Genomic DNA, 6,541 nt, shown 5'->3' with positions numbered 1-6,541 from the left:
ATGCAGGTCGGGCGGCCTCAGGAGCCCACCCTTAGCCAGCCCGACGCTGCCTCTCGGCGGTTAACTCTCCACCTTTTAACTGGGCCACTAATGAAGTTTTCTTCATTATTCTTGCCACTTCAGTATTCTTGCCTTGAGAACCCCATGAACAGTATGAAAAGGCAAAATGATAGGATACTGAAAGAGGAACTCCCCAGGTCGGTAGGTGCCCAATATGCTACAGGAGATCAGTGGAGAAATAACTCCAGAAATAATGAAGGGATGGAGCGAAAACAAAAACAATACCCAGTTGTGGATGTGACTGGTGATAGAAGCAATGTCCAGTGCTGTAAAGAGCAATATTTATTGCATAGAACCTGGAATGTTAGGTCAATGAATCAAGGCAAATTGGAAGTGGTCAAACAGGAGATGACAAGAGTTGAACATTCTAGGAATCAGCAAACTAAAATGAACTGGAACGGGTGAATTTAACTCAGATGACCATTTTATCTACTACTGCGGGCAGGAATCCCTTAGAAGAAATGAAGTGGCCATCATGGTCAACAGGAGTCTGAAATGCAGTACTTGGATGCAATCTCAAAAATGACAGAATGATCTCTGTTGGTTTCCAAGGCAAACCATTCAATATCATGGTAATCCAAGCCTATGCCCCAACCAGTAACACTGAAGACGCTGAAGTTGAACAGTTCTGTGAAGACCTACAAGACCTTTTAGAACTAACATCCAAAAGAGATGTCCTTTTCATTATAGGGGACTGGAATGCAAAAGTAGGAAGTCAAGAAACACCTGGAGTAACAGGCAAATTTGGCCTTGGAATATGGAATGAAGCAGGGCAAAGGCTAATAGAGTTTTGCCAAGAGAACGCACTGGTCATAGCAAACACCCTCTTCCAACAACACGAGAGAGGACTCTACACATGGACATCACCAAATGGTCAACACCGAAATCAGACTGATTATATTTTTTGCAGCCAAAGATGGAGAAGCTCTACACAGTCAGCAAAAACAAGACCCAGAGCTGACTGTGGCTCAGATCATGAACTCCGTATTGCCAAATTCAGACTTACATTGAAGAAAGTAGGGAAAACCACTAGACCATTCAGGTATGACCTAACTCAAATTCCTTATGACTATACAGTGGAAGTGAGAAATAGATTTAGGGGACTAGATCTGATAGACAGAGTACCTGATGAACTATGGACGGAGGTTTGTGACATTGTTCAGGAGACAGGGAATTCAAGACCATCCCATGGAAAAGAAATGGAAAAAAGCAAAATGGCTGTCTGAGGAGGCCTTACAAATAGCTGTGAAAAGAAGAGAAGTGAAAAGCAAAGGAGAAAAGGAAAGATATTCCCATTTGAATGCAGAGTTCCAGAGAATAGCAAGGAGAGATAAGAAAGCCTTCCTCAGCAATCAATGAAAAGAAATGGAAAACAACAGAAAGGGAAAGACTAGAGATCTCTTCAAGAAAATGAGAGATACCAAGGGAACATTTCATGCAAAGATGGGCTTGATAAAGGACAGAAATGGTATGGACCTAACAGAAGCAGAAGATATTAAGAAGAGGTGGCAAGAATATACAGAACTGTACAAAAAAGATCTTCACGACCCAGATAATCACAATGGTGTGATCACTCACCTAGAGCCAGACATCCTGGAATGTGAAGTCAAGTGGGCCTTAGAAAGCATCACTATGAACAAAGCTAGTGGAGGTGATGGAATTCCAGTTGAGCTATTTCAAATCCTAAAGGATGATGCTGTGAAAGTGCTGCACTCAATATGCCAGAAATTTTGGAAAACTCAGCAGTGGCCACAGGACTGGAAAAGGTCAGTTTTCATTCCAATCCCAAAGAAAGGCAATGCCAAAGAATGCTCAAACTGTTAGGGGAAGCACGCTGATGGAAACTGCCCACCCTGGCCAGGCCCTTTAGTAACCATTCGCACAAGTTGTTTTATGACAGGAGATCCTGGTAAGGAATACGGAACTAATAAGCCACCACCAACCGGAAGAGTTTGGAAAAGATCAGAAGGAGACACTGCATGTCCGTCCACTTCCCAGAATCCCTTTCACTAGCATCCACCTTGGCTGGGCGATGCGTGTGCCACCAGGAAACACTCTGAATTAGAATGACTGGCCAAAGACAACCCGGAAACTAGTCCCATCATCATAAAGCCAGAGACTGCAAGCCACGTGGCAGAGCAGTTCTCCTGGGTTCCCTTACCCTACTGCTCTCCACCCAGGTGCCCTTTCCCAGTAAAGTCTCTTGCTGCGTCACACATGTGTCTCCTCAGACAATTCATTTCCTAGTGTTAGACAAGAGCCCAGTTTCAGGCCCTGGAAGGGGTCTCCCTTCCTGCAACAAAACTACCGCACAATTGCACTCATCTCACACGCTAGTAAAGTAACGCTCAAAATTCTCCAAGCCAGGCTTCAGCGATATGTGAACCGCAAACTTCCAGATGTTCAAGCTGGTTTTAGAAAAGGCAGAGGAACCAGAGACCAAATTGCCAGCATTAGCTGGATCATCGAAAAAGCAAGAGAGTTCCAGAAAAACATCTACTTCTGCTTTATTGACTGTGCCAAAGCCTTTGACTGTGTGGATCACAACAGACTGTGGAAAATTCTGAAAGAGATAGGACTGCCAGACCACCTGATCTGCCTTTTGAGAAATCTGTATGTGTGTCAGGAAGCAACAGTTAGAACTGGACATGGAACAACAGACTGGTTCCAAATAGGAAAAGGAGTACGTCAAGGCTGTATATTGTCACCCTGCTTATTTAACTTATATGCAGAGTACATCATGAGAAACGCTGGGCTGGAAGAAGCACAAGCTGGAATCAAGATTGCCAGGAGAAATATCAGTAACCTCAGATATGCAGATGACACCACCCTTATGGCAGAAAGTGAAGAGGAACTAAAAAGCCTCTTGATGAAAGTGAAAGTGGAGAGTGAAAAAGTTGGCTTAATGCTCAACATTCAGAAAACGAAGATCATGGTATCTGGTCCCATCACTTCATGGGAAATAGATGGGGAAACAGTGGAAACAGTGTCAGACTATTTTTGGGGGGTCCAAAATCACTGCTGATGGTGATTGCAGCCATGAAATTAAAAGACACTTACTCCTTGGAAGGAAAGTTGTGACCAACCTAGATAGCGCATTAAAAAGCAGAAATTTTACTTTGCCAACAAAGGTCCGTCTAGTCAAGGCTATGGTTTTTCCAGTGGTCATGATGGATGTGAGAGTTGGACTGTGAAGAAAGCTGAGCGCCGAAGAATTGATGCTTTTGAACTGTGGTGTTGGAGAAGACTCTTGAGAGTCCCTTGGACTACAAGGGGATCCAACCAGTCCATCCTAAAGGAGACCAGTCCTGGGTGTTCATTGGAAGGACTGATGCTGAGGCTGAAACTCCAGTACTTTGGCCACCTCATGCAAAGAGTTGACTCATTGGAAAAGATCCTGATGCTGGGAGGAATTGGGGGCAGAAGGAGAAGGGGATGACAGAGGATGAGATGGCTAGATGGCATCACCGACTCGATGGACATGAGTTTGGGTAAACTCCGGGAGTTGGTGATGGACAGGGAGGCCTGGCGTGCTGCAATTCATGGGGTCGCCAAGAGTCGGACACGACTGAACGACTGAAATGAACTGAACTGAACTGAATGAAGTTTGCTTTCGCCGGACACAGGCTGGAAGCTCTTCACATTCTCCTGTCTTCCCACCCTTGAACTTTTCTCCCGCCCCTCATCCTGTAGATTGGCAGATCCTATGGGATGCACTTGCAGAATAGATCCAGAATCTGTCACCTCTCACCTCCTCCACCCACCATCCCAATCCACCTCCATCCTTTTTCCTCCAGCACCATGCTCCAGCCTCCTGACTAGGCTCTTTGCTTCCCCTTTTGGTTACTAAGGTCCACTTTCACCCAGATGCCGGAAAGCCCTGTTACTCCTCAGAATACTCCCCATAGGTTTCATCTCGCTCATAGTAAAAGCAAAGGTCCTCCCAAGACCTGCAGAGTGCTGTGGCTCCTTCTCTGACTTCTCTCCCCTTGGCTCAGTCCTCCCTCTGGCCTCCAGATCCTGGAACAAGGCAGACACCCTTCCATCTCAGGGCCTTTGCACTTCCCATAGCCCAAATATCTTCCTGGCTTGTTCCTGCTCTTTAAGTCTTTAGCCAAAAGTCTTTATATCATTTACCAAAAGTCTTTTCCTGTCCACTCTATCTTAAATTTCACACACATGCATATACATCCAGCATTTTATGTTTTCCTTCCTGGCTTCATTTTTTCCTAATTAGGTACTAATGTATCTAATAGCATATTTTACTTCTTTATCTTGTTTTTGTTCTTGTCTGTTTCCCTCTTTCAGAGGGTGAGGACCTTTGTCTATTTGCTCATTGCTGTGTTCCTGGTGTCTAGTCACAGTTCCCCAACACCTAATAGGTGTCCACAGATTTTATTAAATGAATGAAGGAATCTCAGACTTTCTTCTGGGATCACTTTCTTTTTGCCTGAAATAGATCCCAAAAAACAGAGGTTCTCAGCCTGAGCTATACCTTTGAATCACTTGGGGAACTTTGAAAAATCTTATGCCCAGATTAATATCTCGGATCAATTGATTCAGAATATCTGGGATGGGCCCAGACATCAGGAGCTTTTAATGTTCTCTGATGAGCCTAATGAAAAGCCAAGTTTGAGAACTGCTGTTTTAGAATTCCCTGTGGGGTTGGTCTTCTGGTGACAAACTTTTTTGGGTTTTGTTTGAAAAATCTTTATGTAGACCTCACTCTTTTTAAAAAAATAATTTTATTTATTTATTGTTTGGCTGTGCTGGGTTTTCATTGCCATGCGGGCTTTTCTCTTTTTGCAGTGAGTGGGGGTAACTCTTTAGTTGAGGTGTGCGGGCTTCTCACTGCAGTGGCTTGTCTTGTTATGGAGCACCGACTCTAGGGGGTGTGGGCTTAAGTAGTTGCAGCACAAAGACTCAGTAGTTGTGGTTCCCATGCTCTAGAGCACAGACTCAATATTGTGACCCATAGGCTTAGTTGCTCCTCGGCATGTGAGATCTTCCCATATCAGGGATTGAAACAATGTCACCTGCATTGGCAGGTTGATTCTTTACCACTGAGCCACCATGGAAGCCCTTGGGCTTCCTCACTCTTGGTAGACATTTTTGCTGGATATAGAATTCTAGCTGGGCACCTTGAAGATAGCATTCTGTTGTCTTCCAGCTTCCATGGTTGGTGTTGAGACATCATCACCTGTCAGTCTAACTGCTGTTCTTTCTTTAAATAGCTTTACCAAGAAATAAATTATATACTATAATATCCACCCATTTAAAGTGTACAATTTAATGGTTTTTAGTACAGAGTTGTGCAACTATCTCCATCTCAATTTAGAACATTTTTACCGCCCCCAAAGAAACCCTGTATCCATTAGCAGACACTCTCTATCTCCTACTCTCTTACCCCCCAGCGCTAGTTTACTTTTGGTTTCTAGAAATTTTCCTATTTTGGATACTTTATGTAAATTTAATCTTACAATGTATGGTTCTTTGTGATTGATTTCTTCCATTTAGCATAATGTTCTTGAGGTTCATCCACGTTGTACTGCTGTTCTTCTGAAAGTAATCCCTGTTTTTTTCTTTTCCCTCTGACTGCTTTTAAGATCTCTGTCTTTGGTGGTGTGCATTTTCACTATGATGTGTCTGTGTGTGAAAACATATGGAGTCTCTTAAATCTGTGATTGATGTCTGCTTTCTATCTCACTAGTTCCCTCGTAGCCACATCTAATCTGTGGTTTAACCCATCTGTTGAATGTTTTATTTTGGTTTTTGTATTTTTCATTTTAGAAGTTCAAATCCTTTTAGGTTTTCAAATTCATTACATTACTTGATATAACTTCTTATAGTTTCAAGCTTGTTATAGATTTAAGTGCATTAAATATTTCTCTTTTATAATATGTATCTGATAGTATTGCTATCTGAACTCTGAGTGTCTGTTTCTGCTGGTTTTCACTCCTGTTGGCTTTTCTCTTCTTCCGAGCCTGCTGGTTTCCTAGGTTCACGTTCCTCTCAGCCAGAACACATTTGTACTGGAGGCAGAAACATTTTTTTTCAGCGTTCTGGTCTTAACCTGTTCCTTCAAGGGAAGAGTTGGCACTCATTTGGGACACCCTTCAGCTCAGTGGGTAGACTCTGTAATCACGCAAGCCTGCGTTCAGTCCTATGTGTGAGTTAGTCGCTCAGTCGTGTCCACCTCTTTGTGACCCCATGGACTGTAGCCCACCAGGTTCCTCTGTCCATGAATTCTCCAGGCAAGAAAACTGGAGTGGGTTGCCATGCCCTTCTCCAGGGGAATCTTACTGAATCAAGGATCGAACTCTGGTCTCCTGCCTTAGCAGGCAGATTCTTTACCATCTGGGCCACTGGGGAAGCCAGTAATAAACATGAAGATCTCACAGAGTTCCTATGCATTAGGATTTCAGGAACAGCTTCTTAGGTAGTTTTAGCGCAAGGTCTCTCAGGAGTTATAGTTAAGATG

This window comes from Bos grunniens, chromosome 13 (assembly GCF_055505025.1).
Source record: "Bos grunniens cultivar Pamir isolate PY7600 chromosome 13, Bosgru_T2T1.0, whole genome shotgun sequence".
NCBI lineage: Eukaryota > Metazoa > Chordata > Mammalia > Artiodactyla > Bovidae > Bos > Bos grunniens.
This window is presented reverse-complemented; position numbering follows the sequence as displayed.